Below are 12,386 nucleotides of genomic sequence, written 5' to 3'. Positions count from 1 at the left end.
CGATGGATGTATTTTTTCGGTCTACATACAGTGCTTCTGAATCAGTTGGGCAAAGCCAGTGTTGAGTCCCATCCCGTCCCCATGGCTCCACGACGTTTGCCTGGATGACTTCATTCTCCTCTACCACCTGCCTCTGTTCATTCGCTGTCAGGACGGTCTGTCGTGGTTTCAGAGACAGAGCACGCAAGTAGAGCCCAGAGTGTCCAGCTGGTCTCCCGAGGAACTAGTTCACAGTCTCCATCTCATTACTGCCCTGCTCTACACTCTGGACTCAATAGGCACAGCATAAAGTGACAATAACCCACATTATTGGGTTTTGGAAGTCAAATTACTTCCAACAAAAGGTAAATGTCACTATAATGTTCTTGCAACTCTATTAGAAAATAATTTTTAAAACACTTTTGTCATTAGTAGCCCTTTATTTTCAAAACCGATGAGTATTTATTTTCTTTGTAAAAGACACTACAGTTTCAGATGTTTACACTCACATTTAAATATCCATGTCTTACTTCTGTAGACAAAATTCAGAATCCCCATCAATGTAACATAATGTTATGTCCTTCCAGGAAAGAGAACATGTGTGTTTCTTAGACAAACACAGTTTTACTTGACCATTCTCTTTTGTTAAAAGTTCCCCACATATGAATTTCAAACATCTCTTCAGGGAAAAAAAAAATGTGCACCAAAGAATGATAATCAACTGATATCATTATAATTCATGTGAAAATTGCCAGAAATTAATGTGATGTATTACAGAAACCTAAAAAGTCTGTAGTGATCAAATTTAAAATAATTGTATAGAGGGGCGCCTGGGTGGCACAGCAGTTAAGCGTCTGCCTTCGGCTCAGGGCATGATCCCGGCGTTATGGGATCGAGCCCCACATCAGGCTCTTCAGCTATGAGCCTGCTTCTTCCTCTCCCACTCCCCCTGCTTGTGTTCCCTCTCTCCCTGGCTGTCTCTATCTCTGTCAAATAAATAAATAAAAATCTTTTAAAAAATAAAATAAAATAATTGTATAGAATTCATTGAGGGAATGTGAAATTAAAAAAAAAATAATTCAGTTTATGAAGCTCACATTTGGCCTCTTTACAAGTTGCCTTAGTTCATTTGGGCTGAAAGAAGACTAGTGGCTTTATTTCTTATAGTTCTGGAGGCTGGAGGCTGGAGATCAGGGTACCAGCATGGTCGAATTCCAGTGAAGGCTTTTCCCAGGTTTGCAGGTGACTCCTTTCTTACCATGGCCTCACATGCAGGGGAAAGAGAAGCTGATGCTTCCTCATCTCGTAAGGGCACTGACCCCAACATGGGGGCCCCCACCCTCATGACCTCATCTAAATCTAATTACACCCCAAAGACTCCCATCTCCAAATACCATCACATTGGAAGGTAGGGCTTCAAAATATGAATCTGGGGGAGAGACAGTAGAATTCAATCCACAGCACAAGTTAAAAAAAGTAGACAATTCAATATTGTCACGATGTCTGTTCTTCCCAACCTGTTCTATACATTCAATGCAATCGCAATGAAAATACCAGGAAGTTACTTTATGGATATTGACATATGGATTCTAAAGTTTATATGGAGAGGCAAAAGACCCAGAACAGCCAGCCCAGTATTGAAGAAGCAGAACAAAGTCAGAGGACTCCCACTACCTGCCTTCAAGACTTACTGTAAAACTACAGTAATTATGAGAGTGTGGTACTGGCAAAAGAATAGACTAATAGATCAATGGAACAGAATGGAGAGGCTAGAAATAGACCAGATAATTATAGCCAATTGATCTTTGACAAAGGAGCAGAGGCAATTCAAATGGAACAAAGATAGTTTTTTCAACAAGTGGTGCTGGAACAAATGGATATTCACATGTAAAAAAAAAAAATGAATCTAGACACCAACCTTCCATCTTTTTCAAAAATTGATTCAAAATGGATCATAGATCTAAATGTAAAACACAGTACTATAAAAGTGCTAGAAAATAACACAAGAGAAAACCTAGAGACTTTGGGTACAGCATTGACATTTTATATGCAACACTGAAAGTATAGTCATGGAAGAAATCATTGATATGGTGGGATTTATAAAATTAGAATCTTCTGCTCTGCAAAGATAATATTAGGAAAAGAAAAAGACAAGCCAAAGACTGAAAAAAATATTTGCAAAGAATACATTTCGTAAAGGATTTTTATAAAAAATATACAAAGAACTCTTAAAATCCAACATTTGAAAAAAAAAAAAACACAAGAAATGGGCAAAGGGAAAAAGAAATAGGCAAAGGAGATGAACAGACACATCACCAAAAATATATAGAAGGCAAATAAGCATATGAGAAGTTTTCAATGTGATATGTCATTAGGGAATTACAAGTTAAATCAATATTTAGAATGGCTAAAATCCAAAACACCGCCAACAGTAAATGCTGACAAAGATATGGACCAGCAAAGGGCTTCTTTTATTGCTGGTGGGAATGCAAGATGGTACAGCCACTTTGGAAGACAGTTTGTTAGTTTTTTTACAAACATCTTAAGAAGTGTTTTCTTATAAAACTCTTACTGTATATCCCAGGATCGTACTCCTTGGTTTTTACCCAATTATTTGAAAACATAGTCACACAAAATTCTGCACAAAGGTGTTTATAGCAGCTTTATTTAGAATTGTCAAAACTTGGAAGCAGCCAAGATGTCCTTCAGTGGGTGATGGATAAATAGACAATGGAGTATTATTGAAATGAGCTCTGAAGCCATGAAATGGCATAGAGGAAGCTCACCTGCACATTAGTAAGTGAAAGACTGCCAGTCTGGAAAGACTCCATACTGTATGATTCCAGATAAGATGACATTCTGGAAAAGACAAAACTGGAGATGGTAGGAAGATCATTGGTTGCCAGGAGCTAGAGGGAAGGGTGAACGGTGGAGCAGAGGATTTTCAGGGCAGTGAACACACTCTGCCTGATACTAGAATGGTAGATTAATGTCATCATACATTTGTTCAAACCCATAGAATGTACGATACAGAGTGAACCCTAATATCCACTAGGGACTTTAGTTAATATTGTATTCATATTGGCTGAACAAATGTATCACAGCAATGAGAGAGGTTAATAATAGGGAAAACTCAGAGGGCCAGGAAAGGGTATATAATAATTTTGTGTTATCCTGTCAATTTTTCTGAAAACCTGAAACTGCTTAAAAAAAAAAAAAGGTAGCATTGATTAACTGAACAACATTGTCTGTCTCCCATTTCTATGGTTTTCACACTGCCAACCACCCCATCCAGGGCCCCCTCGCTCCACTGGAACCCTGATCTTCAGAAGATCTGACTGCAGGTGTGTGTCAGGTGGGGCTGGTATCCGGCCTTCTGGAGCTCCCAGATCTCTGGAAAGAGGTGACTTCTTGGCCCCCACAGCACCCTGCTCCCCATCCCTGCCTCATGGACAGCCTCCTGCATTACCGTGTCTGAGTTCAGGGGATGGTCTAAGCCTCTGACACTCAGGGTTCCCCTGAAATTCACTTTGGTTTGAACTGTGTTTGTGTTGAGTTCAGGGATTAGTCAATGACATATGCCCCATTAACTCATCTATCATGAAGTTCAAGTTCAACTCCTTCCGATGTTTTAGTCAGATCAGGAGTCGAAGGCTTTCCCGTTGCTCTTGAACTCCGTGAGCAGAGCGCCACCACGCCTACCTGCCACCTGGAACGCGTAGGTTTTCTAACTCGGTAACGTGGGTGGCAGGCCAGGAGGGGTCACCTGCGTCGTGAAAGCCGCCAGCACGCCGCTCACGCCTGCCTGCGGTCAGTCTCCCTCTTGGTCTTTGTGCTGCTTCACTTGCGTAGATCTGGCCTGGCCGGAGAGGAGGGAAAGAACAACCCGGGCGGCTCATGGCTGCCTGGGCAAAAGCTCTCCAGAAACGTCCTGCTAGGGATGTCATGTTGGCCCGACACGGCCGCTTGAGCGCCTGACCAATCACTCCATCAGTCAGGCCACTTCCTCTACCCACGTCCCACGGTTGCAGCGACGTGGAACGGTCTGCAGGTTGGGAAGGGTGCTTGTTGCATTCATGCACGAGCCACAGCAGCCTCCTCGGCACATCACGGGGTTTTCAGCTGAGGCCCACCAGAGTCCCGCTCGAACTGACCCGCAGCGCAGCCAGAGCGGGAGTTGAAGGGATCGTCATTAGAAACTATTTGCTTCCTAATGGCAGTGATGATGACCTTCCCCTCAGATAGCTCCACTCAGCTGGAATGGCCGCAAGCTTATTATGCACTTAAAATAATGCACCTTATCAATCACCACAATGTCGCGGCTTCCAGGAGGGAAAGCGCTGTCCATGACAGCGAGCCGACAGCCACTGGACGCCGCGCGCAAGGAAGACAACAAGAACATTAGTTCTTGAGGGATGGCTTTTTTTCCCCCCCTTTTTAGTAATGTGTTTTGGGTTTGTTTGTTTTCTACATAGTTAACTGTCCCTTGTCGAGTTTAAACATGCTAATGATTTCACTGTTTTCCTAAGAATTCCAAACACAGACCTCAGTTTACAGCTCAAGGAAGAAACGGTCATTCTTCTACAAACCTAAGTAAAAGCCATGTAAGTTCCCCTAAAATTCGCTCTTCTATTGCCCACACTGTTAAAGGAAACATGTTTTGGAGAAACATAATTCTCTTGGCTACAATAATTCAGAGAGAGTCGAATGAAGTAAAATTCTACTCACTCGGGTTTCATTCGTGTTCACCATTTCTTTGTGTGTCCCAAATACCCGTGCTTTTAACTGGATGTGAGAATTGTTTTGTCACGATGAATCAAACAACACAACTCAAAGTGTGGGTGGGTTTCATAGTGTGCTTTGAACATGAGTGGAGTGGGCAAATCATTGGAGTATTTGAAACTTGAGATCACTGTTCTCTTTCTCTTTTATAATTTCTGTCTCTCTGTCTCTCTTCTTTCGTCCTTCCCTCCTCCTTCCAAACCCTTACGTGCAGATGTAATTGTCGTACGTGAGGCAGGATAGGCCACACGCAGGAATGCCCCGTTTGGGGTCCACGCCAACGACATCAGCAGACACAGTGCGGTGTGGAGTGGGGGGCACCAGCCATCGCCAGCAGTCCGGCTCCTTCAATCCGGCTCCTTCATCACTTACCCTGCTCGTCAACCGCAGACTCTGAAGTGGGTTTTGCTTCTGAGCTGTAAATCATGAACGGCAGGAATATCAAGGCTGAAGGGGAAGAAGAAATTGAGATCAATCCTACAGCAGAGTACAGACCGATAACACCGGCTGTCTCTGCAGAGAATTGGAATGAGATTTTATCACAGGAGAGGGTCTGCAACGTTATGACAAAGCAATTTCCACCCTAACCCCAGGGCACGGTTCCCACGGGAAGGGACCCAGGTCTATTTCATTTACATGCAGGTCAAACATCCAATTGATTTTTAACTGTCCATTTTATTGTTTGTCAATAAAAAGTAGAGAAAATCCAATTTTAGGGGATTGGTCCCCATAGGCAAGCTATTCAGAACATAAGTATCTCCTGTTTAGCCTCGGTGACTCATCTCTTAGAATGTACCCCCTCCCCAGTAAAACGCAGGGTGTCGCTATTATGGCAAAGGTTGCCAGGGCTGGGAGGGGGCTGCGTACGAGCTGGTCGGGGCCATAAAGGCTCTGTCACCTTCTTTACTGCTGAAAATGTCAGTTGGTTCACACGCTGGGGTGAAGAGAGCAGTGCATTTTAACAAGTCATCAGCCGTTTGTACTGAGCACGAGCCGCACTCGTCAGATTAGCCCGTGCCTTGCAGCCAACTTGGGGAGATGGTGCCACGCGATCAGAAGGGACTGCATGTCACCGCCCCTGCAGCGTGCTCCTCACTGTCTACACCGATGACTCGGAATCATCTGGAAGACATTTGTCATGGCTGCTCGACGCCCAGAGATACATACATACCATGGCCTGATCAACATAGTTGCTCTTTGATATTAAATATCCCCAAGTGTCTTATTGTTACAAAATGTTGTGTTTCCTCTTAAAATACCAAAGCCCAATTGGGCCTGGTTGGGAAAAGCACTAAGATAGCCCCAGCAGGATGTGGAGCGGAAGGCAAGCAAGAAAGAGGTGGAAGAACCAGGCCAGGGAGGGCGGCTGCCGGTCCTAGCCAGTCCTAGGAACATGGCCTTCTCGGTGTCAGCTTCCAGTATCAACACAGCACAAGCAGGCCGTCCAGACTGGTGTTGAAATCCCCAGTCCCACACGTGCGGGCAGAGCCGCGAGTCCTTGGTGAGGGCAGTGTGTGTGGCTGGATAGACCCGGGGCCCCGACGCCCCGCGCCGAACCCAGCTTCTGCAGCTTCCAGAGTAGCAGGAGGGCCAGGTGACAGGGAGCCAGGAGACCGAGCCCCAGACCAGGTGTCCAGACCAGACCGTGGAAACCCTCAGTGACTTTTATAAGAAAATCCTGACTCCATGAAATATGCATGTGTCTCGTGGCAGGTACCGGTTTTAGGGTAAAAAGACATCCCTTCTGAAACCTCGCAGGTGTGCTCTGTGCTCTTGATGAGTTCCCTCAGCTTGCTGGGAGCCCCGGACTGTCATCTGCTTCCAAACTCGCTCTAGTGGTTGGTGGAACTCAGTTCTTCATGCTTGTAGGAGAAAATCCTGTTTCCTTGCTGCCTCTCAGCTAGGGGCTTGTCTTTGCTTCTGGAAGCCACCCAAATTCCTCCTCAGGTTTTCCCGTGGCCCCTTCCTGCACTGGGGGTCAAGAGGCTCTCCCTGAGGTGTCTCACTTCCTTTCTGCCAGCCTCTCTTGCCTCCAGCCGGAGAAGTTCTCTGTTTTTGAGGACTCCTGGGATGAGATGGGCCACCTGGATAACCCAGGGTAATGTCTCTCTTTCCAGCTCCATGACTTTAACTACATCTGCAAAAGCCCTTTCGCCGTGTCAGACAACGCGTCATCACATCGTGGGAACTAGTGAAAGTGAGGGCTTCATTGCCACCCACAGCTGCAGTGATGAGCTGCCATATATGCGTAAGCATCTTAGGAAAGGATATTGCAGCGTGGGCCCGAGGGAGGAACGCCTGCCCCTCCCTGCAATGCGGGTGCCCAGGAATCCAGGATTCCTAACAGTTGACATGTTGTGTCTGATTCCAAGGGCTGTATCTGCATTCCAACTCCAAGGCCAGGAAAGACATCATGGGAGAATGAAGTGCTTTGTGGTAGTACTCAGAGAGAATGGAGGGAATTCAGACTTAGGTAGGAGAAAGGTTAAGAAAAATACCATCTGATTAGATATTCATGTCCTGTGAGGACCTCATTCTTTTGAGAATTCATCTGCACCCTTAGTTAAATTCCTGGAGATGTAAGCTGTGATCTTTCCCTGGTGGAACAGGCCAAAACAGCGGTCAACATCGTAACTGTCTCAGAACCGATTCTGATGGAAGTCTCCTCGCACAGAACCGATTCTGATGGAAGTCTCCTCGCAGTTGGCAGAAATGAAGGCGATGCGTGCACCTTGTGTCTGGGCTCAGATGTACCTTGGTTTGCATTCAGATAAATCTCCACGAAAATAATAGGTCATGCTTATTTTTAATATAAAAGGTGAACATTGATGTTTAACTTTTGAAAATTAGCATGTATCTTAATGTCAGATGCCTTAAAAATTCCTTGATAAGAATATACTGATGGTTCTTTGTGGAGAAAAGGGAGTCATGCACTGTTGATGGGAATGCAAACTGATGCAGCCACTCTGGAGAACAGTATGGAGGGTCCTCAAGAAGCTAAACATAGAGCTACCCTATAATCCAGTAATCCCACTGCTGGGTATTGATCTGAAGAAAACAGAAACACTAATTAGAAAAGATACAGGTACCCCATAAGTTTATTGCAGCATTTACAATAGGCAAGACATGGAAACAACCTAAGTGTCCGTTAATGGATGAATGGATAAAGAATATGTGGTGTATTTATACAATGGAGTACTACTCAGCCATTAAGAAGAACGAGATCTTGCCATTTGCATCAGTACGGATGCACCTCGAGGGCATTATGCCAAGTAAACTAAGAGAAAAAGAGACACAGTCACGTCTCACTTACATGTGGAATCTAAGGAACAAATAAATGCATCAAATTACAACAACAACAACAACTCAGAAACAGGGAACAGAATGGTAGTTACCAGAAGTGGGGCTGGGGTGAGCAAAACTAGTGAAAGGGGTCAAAGGTTACAAAACAAATTTCAGTTATAAAATAAATAAATCATCAGATGCACAGCATGGCAGCTATAATCAATTCTTCCATAGTACCTACTGGAAAATTGCCAAGAGAGTAAATCCTAAAAGTTCACATCACAAGAAAAAACCTTTTTTTGGGGGGGGGGGACTTTACCTACAGATGGTAACTAGATTTAGTGCAATGACCATTTTGCATTGTATACAAATACTGAATTGTGTTGTACACTTGAAACTAACATGTCATGTGTCAATTATAACTCATAAAAAAAGAACCGAAAGATGTTTCTTAAAGGCTTTTAGTCCTGCTTTTATGATATTTGCTAGATACCTAGCATAAGAACTATGAGCAGATTAAGCATAAAAAAAAGATTTTTAGTATATGCGAGGAAAATAAAATGTAAATTGTATGATTGCGTGTTGGATACGAACTTGAAAGGAATGCAGATATTTGCACACTATGCTGTGGCATTTATGTGTATTATGTGGTATAGATTTATAAGCATTTATTACCCTTGGGATACTTCTAATAAAATGAAAAAGTATGTTGATTACAAAAACCTATTTTTTTGTGTGGATTTGATTCTAACCACTTAATAGAGAACTTTCGGAAAGAGAGAAGGTCATTCTGTAATCACCCTTCTGTTGCACACAGCAGAAGTCTGGACTGGCTGTCTTTCTATATCTGATCAAGCTCATCTCACCTTTAGGAAGAACCGTTAAGCTGAAGCAGGTGCACTTAGCTATGACGTCCAAAAGCCAGGTGCCATATTGTACTCACGCAACAATGCAGATGCTGAATGAAGGAGAATTTCTCTGAAATTACAAGAATATAATTTACATACTTGTGTAAATATATAAATATTTTAAACAAATATAATATTTCGATTAACATCAGAGAGAGAGGTACATTGTCCGGTGCCCAGTTTCCGATGTTGATGAATTCCAAAATGAGCATGTGGAAAGAAGAGACAGTCAGGAGAAGAACAAATCCTTTATCAGGAACCATGTTATTGAGCAAATTTCTCTGTCACAGAACAGAGTCCCAGTAAAAACACCACTTCGCAGATGTGGCAATGCCCCAGAGCTTGCAGAGCAGGAGGGCTGATGGATCACCAAGGCAGTAGAAACAAAAACAAATCGAAGCTAATTTCTACATCTGGTTGAGCCTGCAGACATTCAAGGAAGAACACATGGGGGCCTTTCAGGAGGCTCTCTGTTACTTACATTGTTACTGTTGCTTCCGGGGGAAATTGAAGGACGCTGAATTTCAAGTGGAAAACTGGGTTCTACCTCCACAAACAGGGACAAGAGAGGCTCTGGGAACTGAGTGAAATGACACTTGAGGGCCCCTCATCCACAGCGCCTGGTCCATAAAGTACTGAATAAACCTCCACGATTTATTCCACGAATCCCCACTTCTGTCTTCCTCATGCGCTCCTGACACTGTCCTGATTCAGCCTTTGTCTTAAAGCCTGTCCTCCTAGTGTGATCTGCTTTCTAAAGCAGAGACTGACCCAAAGTCTGTCGGGAAAGGTCATTGCTCTTGGCCAGGTGAGGGCCATCAGCCGCCGGCCACGGAAATGGGGAGGAGGCCCGGAAAATGTCCTAGTGGTGGAACAGCCCACGCAGACGAGAGTGGAAGCCTTCAGAGTCCTGATAGGAACCATGATCCTGGTGAAATGTGGCCAAGCCTCCCCCAGCGGGTGGGGAGGATGTGACCTAGACCCAGGTTCACCATTCAACCTGCGGTGACCTCGGTCAGATTATGACACAGCTTCAAACTGTGCATTCTTCGCGCGGAGAATGGAGTTTGCAGTAGTCCCCCCAGCGTCAGGATTAAATAAGGGATCTACGCAGCTCCCACTTGCCCACAAAGTGCCGCAAACGGAGCAGCCTCTTTGCCAAGGGCCATGCCGTCCCAGCGAGTCATAACCACCCCTGGGATGGGCGTGAGCATCCCTGTGGTCAAGGATGCAGAAAATGAGGTCCGGGAAACTTCCAACAGGCACGGCTGGAAAATCACCATGGGCCCATCCCCTGCCTTGGTACCGTGTGTGAAATGGTCTGCTCCTGACCTGTGAGATGACGACGTCGACCTTCCCGCCCCGTGAAATGCGGGAGTGTCCATGTTACAGTGCTCCAACCTCTGACTGGGGCCTAGAAGCACTGTCCCTCCCAGCCAGAAGCTTCCAGAGCCTGTGCAGGCCTCTTCTTTATCAGCCTGGGTCCCCTAGGCATGGGGCAGTTGTGGCTGCCTGCCGAGAACTTGGGGTTCTTTTCTACCCCAGCATCACTGATTCAGACCCAAACTTAATGCTGCTTCTTCCAAAGTAGTCTTCCCTTAGATTTGATCCTATTAACCTGTGTCTTCACCATTGAGCACCAAGAAATGGTTGGTCAGTCACGTCCAGTCACCAATGATCGTCTGCTTCCTTCATTTGCAAAACGTCTGTGCCTTAGTGTTTGGTGATTGGGATGAGATGAAGTTTCCACACAGCATTAATATTTGTGGTATGGCTGAAATCATGGTAGTAAGTGCTTCTCCGTTAGGCGGTGATACTGAAGGAAGCTAGGTGTGCATTTGGCTCTTGGGGGTAAGGCATGATTCCCTAGGCTTAACTATAGAAACTGTGGAAATTTGTGTTTATGATTACGTATCCGGGATAAATTTGTATCACGGTCTTTGTTTTTAAAAACCCAAACTCAGAAATGAAATTAGGTCTGGATAAGTCATATTCAATTCACGGCAGCTTGAATGTAACTGAATCACGATGCAGTGAGACGGTGGTGATGGTGTCAGACAATTACAGGATAAACTAATCAGATAATCGGATAACTCATAAAATCACCATAGCAAGGATTCAAAAATTAAAACGATGGAGACACTGTGTGTAATGATTAGAGGTAGCGGGTCAGGAGAAAATGATGGTATTTAAAATGACTAGTTACATGCAAAAAGGACTTTTCATTCTTGCTATGTTTAGGATAACGATCAATTTTTAAACTATTGATTAACAAGAGAGGTTTTTTTCCTTTTGCTTCACGTTGTAAATCAAAGGCTTCAGATACCAAATGCGTTCCCTACAAAAGGAGCAGGAAAGGCCTCATGTTTTTGCTTTGATTTGGCCTCTCGAGCGCTATGACTCTGTGTTTGTACTGCTGTTGTAGGAAGCGTGGAGGTGGCCATGACACTAAAGGGAAGAAGGAAACAAAGCGGAAGAAAAAGCCATCATTTTTGTTCAGCAATACCGAACATGAAGCAATGCAAGTGCTTGAAAATACAAACACTGTAATCCCTTATAAACCCCAAAGCATGCAGCACTCTGAAACACGGAAGCCCAGGTTTCCAAGAAACGCTCAGTACAGGGTGCAGCGGATGCATGTCTACAACTATCGGATAAGACGGACACCCCCGTCATTTTTATTTTTAATTTCAGAAATGGAATTTGCATTGAAGAGGAAAGCAGGAAGCAGGCGGATACTCAGGATCAACCTGGCTCTGCAGAAAGGTTAGTGAAACTATTAAGCATTGTTTGAAGTGAGGAGATTAAGGAGACAGCTCGTGGAGGGGAAGAAATCTCTACCTGGAACAGAGGGCTGCCGTGGGGTTGCAAGCCGCTGGAGCAGAGGCACAGCATTCGAGATAAGACAGAGATGGGCAGGCAGGGAATCCAGCCGTTCTCTTTCAGAAGAAAATCCCATGCCGGTGGATTCTCCTCTGGTCTCCCTATATGTGCAATTCCTGAGACCTTTCTGACAGCAGTCTGATAGAACGGCTGTCTGCCCCATGTAAATTGCAGTCCGTTGTCATTCCCCACTTTGTTCCATGAACAAANTTTCTGATTCAGCAGTCTGATAGAACGGCTGTCTGCCCCATGTAAATTGCAGTCCGTTGTCATTCCCCACTTTGTTCCATGAACAAATATTTACCAAGTAGCTCTTATCTGCATGGAGCTGAGAAGGGGTAGGATGGAAGTGGCACCCAGCCTCTCCTCGACCATGCCCCCCACAATCCTGGGGTCATAAGTGGCCGTGGAATGCCTGCCTTATGGGGTAGACTCAGGAAGCAGTCCTCCTGGGCAGAGTTGCCTGCGATGCGGCCTCCGCAGCCCCTGGCACCACAGGCTGGCCAGGACACTCTCCCAGATGCAAGGTGCTGAAGTGCGAGGAGTGAC

This window comes from Ailuropoda melanoleuca, chromosome 15 (genome assembly GCF_002007445.2).
Source record: "Ailuropoda melanoleuca isolate Jingjing chromosome 15, ASM200744v2, whole genome shotgun sequence".
Classification (NCBI taxonomy): Eukaryota; Metazoa; Chordata; class Mammalia; order Carnivora; family Ursidae; genus Ailuropoda; species Ailuropoda melanoleuca.
This window is presented reverse-complemented; position numbering follows the sequence as displayed.